Raw genomic sequence first — 12,768 nt, 5'->3', positions numbered from 1 at the left:
TGTCTTTCTTAAGTACTAAATCTCACACTTCTCCCTCCCCTATTTTTGCACTACTAATTTTCCAACAGAAAAGTAAAATTGAGGTAAAGTTTTGACAAATCATTGAAAATTCTAAACTGTCTTGTGTGTGTGTGCTCAGTTGTGTTCGACTCTTTGCCACCCCATGGATTGTAGCCCACCAGGATCCTCTGTCCATGGGATTCTCCAGGCAAGAACACTGGAGTGGGTTGCCATGCCCTCCTCCAGGGCATCTTCCCCACCCAGGAATTGTAAGCTATCTTCATGATGACGATCAAGGACCACATACGAGTATAACTGAAAAAATATCTTATGACCAGACTCTGAATCATGTTAATAGAAGCCATACGTGCATTTACGTCATGTGTCCCAGTTCATAAAATACTTCTACAGACTTTACTTCCTTCCTGGTTTACAACTCTGTGAGATCAGTAAGGCAAGACCCATCAGCCCTATTTACCAGCAAGGAAGAGGTAAGGTCTAAGAGAGGCCAAGCAACTAGCAAGTCTCTATAACCAAGTAGATTACAGAACTAGGACTAAAACCCAAGGTTTCTGACACCCAGCCCCAGTCCTTCCAATTATCCTGTGCCACTTACCTTAGGCTAACAGATAACATCATCCCTTGCCAGTGACTGATTTAGCAAAGGACTTATGACCATTGAATTCCCACCACTGTGATATGAAGAGAGGTCTGGTGAGCAGTATCATTGTCCTGCTTCTAAGAAAGAGAGATAAGGAGAGAAGTTTTTTTTTTTTCCTCCTGGATGTACTTGTTTATGGTAACTACAGAGCTTCAGTGCCCCTCACCTGAAACCACCCTATCCTTCCATTTCTTGACATGTGCAGTCCTCAACTTCCTTGTTGTCATTTAAACCGGCATAAGTCAGGGGTTTCCATTACTAATACATGAAGTCATCCTAACCGAAACAATATGGGCAACTTAATGATATATGGATTTGGGGTAGAGAGGCCTGTGGTTGAATCCCCACTCCAACCCTTCAAACTGGGAATTTTACTCAACTATTTAGAGCCATGGATTCTTATCAGTAAAAGCAGGGATATGTGTACCTACTGCTCAGGGCTTTTCAGTCCAATGCAATAAGTAGTGGGAAGTATCTGATACCTGGTAGATAATAAATAGTCATTATTGTAAAGATGAACTTTATACCAATGCTATAAATACTTCTACCAAGAAAAAAACTTTTAAAACTATAAATGTATATAAAACAATTTTATTGGCTCACTCACGCTCCCTACTGTAGTCAGGCAGGTCTTAGAGTAAATACAAAGGGTGATTCCTAACAATCTCAGATCAAGAATACTCAACCTTTGAATGAACTTCAATTCCCTAAGGCTTTGGGACTATGGAGCAGGGGATGAAAGTGTTGATAATAAAATTACAACTGGAGCTGAGGTTGGAGGGCTGCTACTAGGACTGGAATTTGCCTTGAAGTCAGCAATCAACCTTTCAAAGAGTAGTCTAACAAATCAAAGACTTGTCATTTATTTGCTTTTAATTTTCCTGCAGAAAGAGTTTTAAGGATTTAATAGTTCAATTTTATTGCACTGTTAAAAAAATATAGAGAGAGAGGAAAAAAAAAGAGAGACAGACATTGCCATCTCTTGTCCTAAAAGAGAAGATAGTTTGGATAACCTCACTTTACAAAGATGCTGTTTACACAACCATGAGATCGTAATCGTTAAGTGCAGGACTGGGCCATTCTGGGCCTTCCTGGTTTGAAGCCAATCACATTCTTCATTTCAACATTAAAACAAAAAAATATCATGTCACCTTGGGATGCTGTCACATTACTAGGAGAAGCTAATTTTTTGTTTTTATTTTGCTTTGTCTTTTTTTGGCAGAATTACAAAGAATAATATGTAAAACAGGTCAACTTTCAAATGGAGTTTCCCTGGTAGTTCAGGTGGTAAAGAATCTGCCTGCAATGAGGGAGACTTGGGTTCAATCCCTGGATTGGGAAGATGCCCTGGAGAAGGGAATGGCAACCCACTCCAGTATTCTTGTCTGGAGAATCCATGAACAGAAGAGCCTGGCGTGCTATAGTCCATGGGGTCTCAAAGAGTCTGACACCACTGAGCGACTAACACACACAACTTTCAAATCTGTTTCTTGTGGTTTACTATGTGACTATGTCCAAGATCTTAATATTGTTGATTGCAGCAACTGGGAAACGCTGTACCTTTCTTAAAGTTTTTATAAAAGAATAACGAGCAAAAGATGAGTGTCAAAATCCAACTGGAGGATGCAAAGTTTTAAAGGAGGAGCTAATTTTTATTGAGAGCGTAATCCCCAAACTACTCTGTTCCCTATCACCCCCCTGCTTGATGGAGTGAACCCACTGCATACGTGTCAAGTGGCTGCACGCAGTTGTCCAAACAGGGCCTCAGTCAGCCTTGAGTAAAAAAAAAATAAAGCATCCGTGTGCTCTGGGAAAAGCCAGAGGATGCACACTTTGAAGACAGTAAGAGGTGGTAGGTGGAAAGGCTCTAGAGCCATTCTTACCAGTTCTGGCTTATATCTTGATTTTTCAGGGACAAGGACGATAACGTGAACAGCTGCTTACAGATCCCACAAGACCTAGGGGCTCGGTGCTCTCCCCACTAATTTTAGTCTGCTGGAAACCCGGATAAAGTCACTCCTCCTTGAAGGGAGTCCAGCTGCCAGTGTCAATACCAGAGTCTCCTCCCAGCGTGACCTTCACTGCTTCATCAGGGAGACAGGCTCCCCAAGCTGTCACCCTGAACCCGCCCTTCCTCCAAGAGCACCCGCTGCAGTCCCAGCTCCGACATCCACCTGCCTTCATGTGGGTAAGTCCCACCCCACCCCACCCCTGCGCCTATGCGAGGACTTTCCCGATATCAGGTGGAGAGCCAGTTGGCTTTCCATGGCATGCCGCAGGCTTTGAAGGGAAAAGAACACGAATGGCCATGCTTGTGGTTTCCCTAATCTGTGTACCAAAGGCAGCAGGAGCCAGGTGGCCCTGCGTTTGAAATAAAGCAGGTTACTGGTTTCAAAGAGCAGGAAGTGAAAGGCTTCTGCAGGTACAATCCCTCCTCTGTTAAGGGCTGGCCACCCTAACTCGGCTTTCACAATGTGAGAAACCACCGCCATTCCCAGAGATGGCTATGGGGCGCTGTTCCTGCTGAGCTCATCTGCTCTTCAGCAAGTCTCCTCTCTACCGATGTGAAGGAAAACTAGGGGCCTCGGACTGTGTCTGCACAGTGACCAAAGAAATCTGCTGAAAACTAAAAACAAGTCTCAAATTTAGCTCACTGGTGTCTGTTCTCGAGGTCACACTGGCTGATGATGTCAGCCCAAACAGACAGTCTTCCCTGTTCAAAAAGTCTCCCCATTGCCTACAAAAGGCCATCTATTTTGGGCTTTGCTACAACAGTGTTTGGGGCTGGAGTGCAAGGGCTTCAAAATAAACCAACACACGATACCTTCCTCAATTAGCTTTTACACACCAGGAGCTATTCAAAGAGCTGTTATTGTAAATAAGAAGAAGTCGTAGCTAATGAGTAGAAAATCAGGCACCACATATGTTAAGAAGTATTTTGATGCAACTCCTAGATTAATCCTCACTATAACCTTGGTAGGAGGGCATTGTCATCACCCTATTTTGCAAATGAGGAAACTAGGCTCTCCCAGGGTTCTGGTTATTCTGTCTTTATTTGTGTGTGCTCAATCATGTCCAACTCTTTGCAACCCCCTGGATGGTAGCCTTCTCAGTTCCTCTGTCCGTCAGATTTTCCAGGCACCAAGATTGGAGTGGGTTGCCATTTCCTACTCTAGGGGAATCTTCTCGACCCAGGGATTGAACCTGTATCTTCTGTTTCTCCTGCATGGCAGGCAAATTCCCTACTATTGTGCCACCTGGGATTTTCTGTCAGTCTCCCAGCAATTCTCCACCCTTCGGCACCCTGCCCTGTATCCAGGAGGTTAAGCCTTACAGACAGCACGGTCAGTTCCCTTGTGAGCTCACTTTGGCAGCTCCAGAGATCAGGGTGGGAAAAGAGGAGGTCAGAGTGTTCCTCTCCCGCTCATTCCCTTCCTCCTGGGAACCAGATTCCCGCAGTGCTTGCAGCCGCCGTCCCATTGACACAGGGCTCCTGGGCATGTGCATGCAACTAGGTTCTGCTGCGGTCTTCTCCCCCTTGGTCCCAACAACAGCCACGGCTTTCCCCTGCTGCTGGAGCCTGGGTGCTCTCTGTGCTGGCTTGTCCCCTCCACCCTGTTCTCACTGCCATAAGTCGGCACTCCCATAAAATTTCTTCATCTGAACCAATCAAGGGGAAGGTGAGTCTCTGTCAAGAACGCAACTCATATAGCCAACCAAAGACATGCAGGCCAGAGATTCAGCAGGGGCTGCTGCTGCTGCTGCTAAGTCGCTTCAGTCGTGTCTGACTCTGTGCGACCCCATAGACAGCAACCCACCAGGCGCCCCCGTCCCTGGGATTCTCCAGCCAAGAACACTGGAGTGGGTTGCCATTTCCTTCTCCAATGCATGAAAGTGAAAAGTCAAAGTGAAGTCACTCAGTCGTGCCCGACTCTCAGCGACCCCATGGACTGCAGCCTTCCAGGCTCCTCCATCCATGGGATTTTCCAGGCAAGAGTACTGGAGTGGGGTGCCTTTGCCTTCTCCAAGTCTTAGACAGATGATGCCTAAGAAGACCAACATGTAGCCATAGCATGAGTACTGAAATGTAACCAGCACACCAAGCAGAAATTGAATTTGTTATCTTAAGTGACCCGAAAGGAAAGAATGGTGAATGGGCATCAAACAGTAATTTGGATTTACATCCTGGAAAATATTAGAGCCCCACTGGTTAAAATTTCACATATAGTATGCCTTGCTCCTAATGGCTGCAATGGCAAACTAAATTATTTCAGACATTATGTTTTAAGCTAATTAGAATTTTACTTATTCATTCATTCAATCATTTTATTAAGTAAAAATTCATTGAGCCTTTATCCTGAGCCAGGCTGTCTTAGAAGACAGAGGAAAACCATAGGGTCTAGAAGAACAAGCCAGTGGTCCCACTCGTGAGACGCTCTGGGCCGCTTGAGGCTGAACATGTAAATATATGGTTACAATGTAAGATATAATTTCAATACAGTTCTCTGAAGACACAGAGTATGAATTTACAATTCTAGCAATGAAGGGTTTAGAAGCCTTCAGAGAAGAGTTGATATTTGAGCTTAAAAGATGAGTAGAATTTGCCAGGAAAGAGGAGAAACCTCATGAAAAGACACTGAATTTGAATATCCAGTCCCCACACTTAACCGCATAAAAGATTACTCCTTACAGAAAAAGAAAGAATCCAATATTCATGGATAAATACAAACATAAGTTGAAATACAAACATGAGTTGAGAACAAAAGGATTTTCCGAAAAGACCTTTTAAAGCTATCGAGATTTGAAAGAAATTTTAATAAGATTCCCATTGAAAAGAGAATATCAAAAAGCTGTTTAAGTCTATTTCAAGGCTGCTTCTCCTTGAGTTAAAGGAAGAAAAAACACTTTTTTCTCTTTTGTTCTTGCTCATGAGATCCAGGATACAAGTTAGAGTACATCAGAGAAGCCCAGCGCCAGCCTCCAGAGACCTTCTGAATTTCACCAGAGAAAATGAGAAACACACAGTTATTTCAAAATGTTTCTAATTTTTCAGTTTCAAATAGTGCCCACATTATACAGGAAATTGCTAGTTGCCAAAGCCTGTTTTTCTTTCTAATAATTTTAGATTGCTATATTCTTTTAAGTAGGATTAGAGCAAAGCTTTCCTTTGCTGTGCAGCTTTTTTTTTTCTTTTCTTTTCAGGCTACCATATGTACCAATGTGACAATTTAGCTCTACAACTACTTTATGTTTTAAGGCTTTATATATTACGCTTTCACATATCTATATTCATAGTATACTGATTACTTATATTTCCAAGTATTAATACTTAAAATGAGTAATTGACTCAATGGACATGAGTGTGAGCAAACTCTGGGAGATAGTGAAGGACAGGGAAGCCTGGTGTGCTACAGTCCACGGGGCTGCAAAGGGTCAGACACAACTTAGTGACTGAACAATAACAACGACAACAATCAATACTTTTAACAGGAACAGGAATTTTTTTTTTTTAAGTTTTAAGTGCTGGTAGGCTGCCGTCTATGGGGTCGCACAGAGTCGGACACGACTGAAGCGACTTAGCAGCAGCAGCAGCAGCAGCAGCAGCAGCAGCAGCTATACAAGTACGTTTACTTTATTAAGTGCTGTAAAGATTATTTTTATTGGTTCTTTTTGTTATCATTTTTTTAAATTATGAGAACTAGTTGTGGTTTTTTTTATCATAAAGATTTTAAATCCAACCTTCATGAGAGAAAAATCTGGCTTTGCCCTTAAAACACTGACAGATTTATAGACCTAACAATATTCGTGTTGAAGATGCTAGTTGAATAAATGAACTGATGGTGCCATATGGGGAGACTGGAAGGGGAGACAAAAAGACTACAACCCTGGCTCCATCTGAACCTGTAACTCTTCCCAAATTCAGTACTGTTAACCCCCTGTATCATGGGTTCCAAAAATTCAACTAACCATGGATCCAAAAATTTTGAAAAAAATCCATAAAGTTCCATGAAGCAAAACTTGAATTTGCCATATATCAGCTACTGTGTACATAGCATTTACATTATATTAAGTATTATAAGTAACCTGGGCTTCCCTGGTGGTTCAGTAGGTAAAGAATCCACCTGCAATGCAAAAGATGCAGGAGATGCAGTTTCCATCCCTGGGTCGGGAAGATCCTGGCTACAGTTCACAGGGTCACAAAGAGTCAGACGGCTGAAGCAACTGAGCACGCATGCTCAGAGATGATTTAAAGTATTGGCAGATTTCATAGGTTATATGCAAAGACTGTGCCATTTTATATAAGGAACTTGAGCATCCTTGGTATCTGCAGGGGTCCTGGAACCAACCCTCTCTCTACAGATACTAAGGGATGACTGGACTGGGATGACTGGACCAGGAAACTCTTTGCTGCCTCCAAACCAAACCTATGACAAAAGACTTAGGGTTGAACAAAAGTCCTGAGATGGTTTATTCTTGGAAAGCCTGGAAAAAACTTTTTAACAATTCGACTGATTCATTCAACTCATTCAACAAGTTTGAAACATTAAGCATTTGCAGTGATAGTAATAACAATAGGTAATATCAATTCAGAATTTATATTATGCTAGCCCAGGGCTGTGTGCTTTGTACTGATTATTCCACTGAGTCCTGACTACAGCCTGAAATAAGCCCCACTGCATAGAACAGAAAAGCAAGGCACAGAAGTCACATCACTTGCCGATGATCATCCAGCAACTAAACGAACTCTAAATTGAGCCCAAGCCAGTCTGACTCCAGAGTTCCACTTCCTTTGCTCTCTCAGGACCACATGCTGGGGGTGCCCGAAGATACAAATGTGGGCCATTCTCCCACAAGGATCACAATGCTGTAGACTCAAAGACTGTAACAGTAGGTCCTCTAGACTTTACCAATGATAAATCCAGGCCAAGTGAGATGATTTACCCGATGGCACCCAGACAGGTTGAGAATGCCTGCTTCCCTCCTGCTCTGTGCTGTCTCCTCCATTTCTCTTTTCACTCACTACACAAAGCTAGAAACATCCACTTACTGAATAAACTCCTGGATCCGTATTATCACCACAGATATAAGAAAATGGATGGAAATGATTTTTAAATGTGGAAATTTATCTCCTTAGAAATAATTCTCATGGACACCTTTTAAACTGGCAAATTGTTGAAGCTACATGTGAGCTTCATGGCCTCGTAAAAAATAAGCACTAAGAGGAATGTTGGGATTCACAAATACACGTTGCTATATATAAAGTGGGGCTTCCCTGGTGGCTCAGAGGTTAAAGAATCCACCTGCAGTGCTGGAGACCGGGGTTCAGTCCCCGGGTGGGGAAGATCCCCTGGAGAAGGGAACGGCAACCCATTCCAGTATTCTTGCCTGGAGAATCCCATGGATGGATGAGCCTGGTGGGCTACAGTCCATGGAATCTCGAAGAGTCGGACACACCTGAGCGACTAACACACACACACACACACATAAAATAGTTAACAGCAAGGCCCTACTGCACAGGTAACTACGCTCAGTATCTTGTAATAACCTATAATGGAAAAGAATCTGAAAAAGAATATATATGTGTGGATAACTGAATCCCTTCACTGCCCACCTGAAACTAACACGACACTGTAAACCAATTGTACTTTATTAAAAAAAAAAAACCTCAGCACTGAAACCATGTACAGAGTTGGTGTCAGGCCTCTCCCCTCCCCGCCACCCTAGGTTTCCAATTATCTTTCGGTCCCATCTTGTCTCCTGCATGGAGACCACTTAACAGGTCATAACGAAGTGACTGCAAGCCTGGAACAAAAGCAAGACAGAATCAAAGGATGTTTTCAGTTGGAGTGATGGCAGTCACTCATCAACCTCCTTATTGTAAGGACGAGAAAATGCCGGTCTGGGAAGCAGTACAACACGGCAGAAACTGCTGACAGAGTGCAACAGATGGGGCAGAAGTCACAACTGTGTTACTTAATGGTACACACTAGTATCCCGTTTAACCCCTCTGAATCTCAGTCTCCTTGCCTGCGAAGTGGAGATAACCATAGTTCCTCTTTTTTTGGTTTCTTGAATTAACATGTATGAAGTTCACTACACAGTATGCACTCAGTAAACACAGTGACAATTAGCACAATATGGCACCCCACTCCAGTACTCTTGCCTGGAAAATCCCATGGACAGAGGAGCCTGGTGGGCTGCAGTCCATGGGGTCGCTAAGAGTCGGACACGACTGAAGTGACTTAGCAGCAGCAGCAGCAGCAGGCCTAGTTCTGCCCTCTTCATTCTTCCACTGTTTGCCTTGTTTACACAGTAGAGGAACCCAATGCCATGCTTGCTGACGATCTGCTCAGGGCTTCATCCTCTGAGCTTCAGTAGAAATTCTACCACCTCTTAGGAGGCTTCAGCACCTGCCAGAGTGGGAATTAACAATTCCCTCTTCCATGCTCTGTAGCTGTAGTCTGATCCAGCCTACATCTCACTTTCTCCTGTGTTTGATTTTGTTTTGGTTATATCTAAAGCATCAGTTCCTTGAGATGAGGGATATTTGCTTTCTCCCTCCCTTCCTCTATTCCCAGGTGGCTCAGTGGTAAAGAATCTGCCTGCCAGTGCAGGAGATGCAAGAGATGCGGGTTTGGTCCTTAGGTTGGGAAGATCCCCTGGAGAAGGAAATGTATTCTTTCCTTCTTAGAAGGAAATGCATTTCTAAGAAGGAAAAGAATTCTCCAGTATTCTTGCCTGAGAAATCCCCTGGACAGAGGAGCCTGGAGGGCTAACAGTCCATGGGGTCACAAGAGAACTGGACACAACTTAGCAACTCAACAGCAACTCTTTTATCACAGCCCCCATACAGTCACCTTATACAGACTGGGCACTCGCTAAATGTGTGGGCTTTGTTCTGAATGCATTTTTAACAACTCAGCTGCCATACTCATGAAAAGTATTTGAGAATTATGATTATGGAGTTGATCTGAGTTCTTAAACAATGTGGGTTTTGGATTTTCTGATGGTATTCTTTTTTCAGATGGGGAGTGGGGCAAATATAAAAACAAATATCTAGGTTCACAACTGCTACACAGGGCATTTCTCTTTGAATTAAAGTCCTCTGCAGATCTGCTGTTGCTGCTGTCCATGTGGCAATCACAGCAACAACCTTAGAGCCTGGTAGCATCCTCCCGTTTTACTATCGACAGCTCCTGGAAACAAGAGAAGGGGGTGGAGCCTGTTCAAACATGGTGAGTCCCATCTGGGCAGGGGCAGGAGGCCTGAGGCTGGTTCTGGGAGAGGAGACAGGAGAGGGAGATGCTCTCGGGTCCTTCTGTGCCTCAGTTTCCCTCTTGGAATGACGGGAATAAAATTATTCTGTTCTCTAAGATGCTACCTCCCCAAACTGGTGACAATGGAATTTCAAAAACTGCCAGGACAGGGACTTCCCTGGTGGCCCAGTAGCTAAGACTCCACACTCCCAGTGAAGGAGGCCTGGGTTCGATCCCTGGTCAGGGAACTAGATCCCACATGTCATAACTAAGAGCTCACATGTCTAAACTAAAGGTCCATCATGCCACAACGAAGAGCAAAGTTACTGTGTGCTGCAACTGAAACCCAGCACAGCCAAATATCTATCTATATATATACACACACATACATACATATATATATATATTTTTTTTTTTTTTAACTGTCAAAGCAAATGAGCAGTGAATATCAAATTCAACTGAGGTGGTCCTAAAGTACAGAGCTCCAAAGCAGAGGGAAGGCATCATCTTTGTGCATAACAGACACAACAAGAGCTAATATTCATGAAGGGTTTACTATGTGTCAGGCCACGTGCTAAGCATTTCCTGTGTTTTAATTGATTCAGTCCTTCAAACAATACTATGAGGTAGTCACCATTTTACAAAAGAGGAAACTGAGGTGCAGAAAAGTTAAGCCAAAAGCTACAGAACTGGTAAGTGGCAGAGCCTGAACTAGTACTCATATAGTTGAATGTTACTGGCATGCTCTTAATTACGTTCCTGGATTGCCTTCCTGTGGCCATCTCTTTTAAATTTTTTTTTTAATTTTTTAAAATTTATTTATTTTTAATTGAAGGATAATTACAATGTTGTGTTGGTTTCTGCCATACATCAACATGGATCAGCCACAGGTATACATATGTCCACTCCCTCTTGAGCCTCCCTCCCACCTCCCACCCCATCCCGCCCCTCTGGGTACCACAGAACCCCAGTTTGAGTTCCCTGGGACTGCTCACAGTGCGTTGCTTTAACAGGTGTTTTGTAAGTCTCTCCCTTCTTTTTTTCCTTCTAATTCCTTCCCTGGTTCTTCTACTAAGTCAGGTGTTTGACTATTAATGGTGTTTCTCTAGTTGGGAGCTATAGACCCTTGGAGACTCATAATTTAATTTTTTCATAGTTATGATTTTAAAAAATGAACATAAACACATTCTGGGGCACTGGGATAACCGCCTGATACCAAGGATTGCCTTGTGATCTCAGGGCCTCTGTGAGCTCTGCCTTGACACCAGCAGTCACCACCCTTCTCATTACACTAGTAAGAAAGGGAAAGCACAAAAGTAATCTCGAATGATATATGCAACTCAACTGAAAATCCACTATTACAATAACATAGGCTGTGAACAGAGGAGATGTAGCTGGAAGGGAGGAAAGAGGTAAGAAAACTGAGTCAATATAGGGCACTGGCCACACCATCAGATGGGGAGAGCCATGCAGACCCCGAAAGTACTCACTTCCGGGCCAGAGATACATAATGCTTGCAGCAGCTGAGTGCAGGTGTGCTAAGTCACTTCCGTCTGTCCCACTCTTTGCCACCCTATGGACTGCAGCCCACCAGTCTCCTCTGTCTAGGGGCTTTTCCAGGCAAGAATCCTGGAGTGGGTTGCCACACCGTCCTCGAGGGGATCTTCCTGACCCAGGGATCCAATCCAGAGTCTCTTATGCCTCCTGAGTTGGTAGGCGAGTTCTATTGAGTAAACATCAATAATTTAAATTTTATAGTTCTGGGAGAAGAACTTTATATTTGATTTACAAATTTATTTTTGCTTTATTCCTGGCTTGTTCAAAAGCTATAACACAAGTTTATATCTGGTTTTATATTTACAACTAGCAATGCAACATTTTAAAAGAAAATAATTTAAGCCAAGCCTGGGGAGGCTGAAGAAACTTTTGCCTTTAACACAGTGCCCTGACATTTGAGAATCACCAACAGTGACAAACACATCGATGACAAATGTGAACACCCTGGGTCTGTCATTAACACACGTGTGAAATAGCCTGTGAGACCCCCCTCTTTTTGACAGCAGGCTTTGGTGGGAGAAATTCTTTCTCTGGTGGCTCAGACAGTAGAGAATCCGCCTGCAATGCAGGAGACACAGGAGATGAGGGTTCGATCCCTGGGTCAGGAAGATCCCCTGGAGGAGGGCATGGCAACCCACTCCAGTATTCTTGCCTGGAGAATCCCATGGACAGAGGTGCCTGGGGGGCTACAGTGCATGGGGTCGCAGAGAGTCGGACACTGACTGAGGAATGACTGAGGAACTAACACATGGGTGGTAGAAAGGACAGGCAGGCGAAATGGCTTCATAGAAGAAAAAATGTGACCTTAGTGCATTGGGGCAAGTCATTCAACTGAGAAAAGTCTCCTCCTGGGCCTTACCTGTCAGAGGGTAATCAGTACCTTCTCCAGCTGCACTGTGGGTCCCTTGCAGTGACTCAGGGAAGCTGACCCACTGAGCGAGGAGGTGGCTCCACCCGCTGGCGCCCCGATAAAGAGCCGAGGCCGGTGGGCTTCCCAACCAGCCGGTCCCTCGAAGCTGCCTCGCCCCAGTTGAGCTCCGGGCCCCGCGCCCCGCTCTGGGTGCGGCCGGAGGGGATGCAAAGCCTGGGCGGTCATGCCACCCGGAGGCAGGTTTCCGCCCCTGAGGGGTCCCCAGAGGCTGGGTGAAGCGGGAAGGAGCTCAGGCATCACCTAAAGACTGAAAACTCTCAAAAGTGCATGTGGGGTGAGGAGCGCACAGGGTTTGCCTCCAACTTTGCAAACTCGCGGAGGGGTTCCGCGCGCACCAGATGTGGCCCAGAGCCCCAACGCTA

General features: G+C 44.3%; 1 protein-coding gene across 1 annotated transcript in view; it reads left to right on the top strand.

Annotated features, from left to right (window-relative positions):
- The first annotated feature begins 2,732 nt into the window (after nucleotides 1–2,732).
- Nucleotides 2,733–12,768, top strand: part of PRSS23 (protease, serine, 23) — a 19,127-nt gene continuing 9,091 nt past the window's right edge. Inside the window, exon 1 of the mRNA XM_010853158.1 lies at nucleotides 2,733–2,849. The gene's annotated coding sequence lies outside the window, so the exon portion shown is untranslated. The remainder of the gene's footprint in view (nucleotides 2,850–12,768) is intronic.

This window comes from Bison bison, unplaced genomic scaffold (assembly GCF_000754665.1).
Source record: "Bison bison bison isolate TAMUID 2011002044 unplaced genomic scaffold, Bison_UMD1.0 scf7180017864324, whole genome shotgun sequence".
Classification (NCBI taxonomy): Eukaryota; Metazoa; Chordata; class Mammalia; order Artiodactyla; family Bovidae; genus Bison; species Bison bison.
Note: the sequence above shows the minus strand (reverse complement) of the source record. Positions and strands in the feature narration are given on the sequence as shown.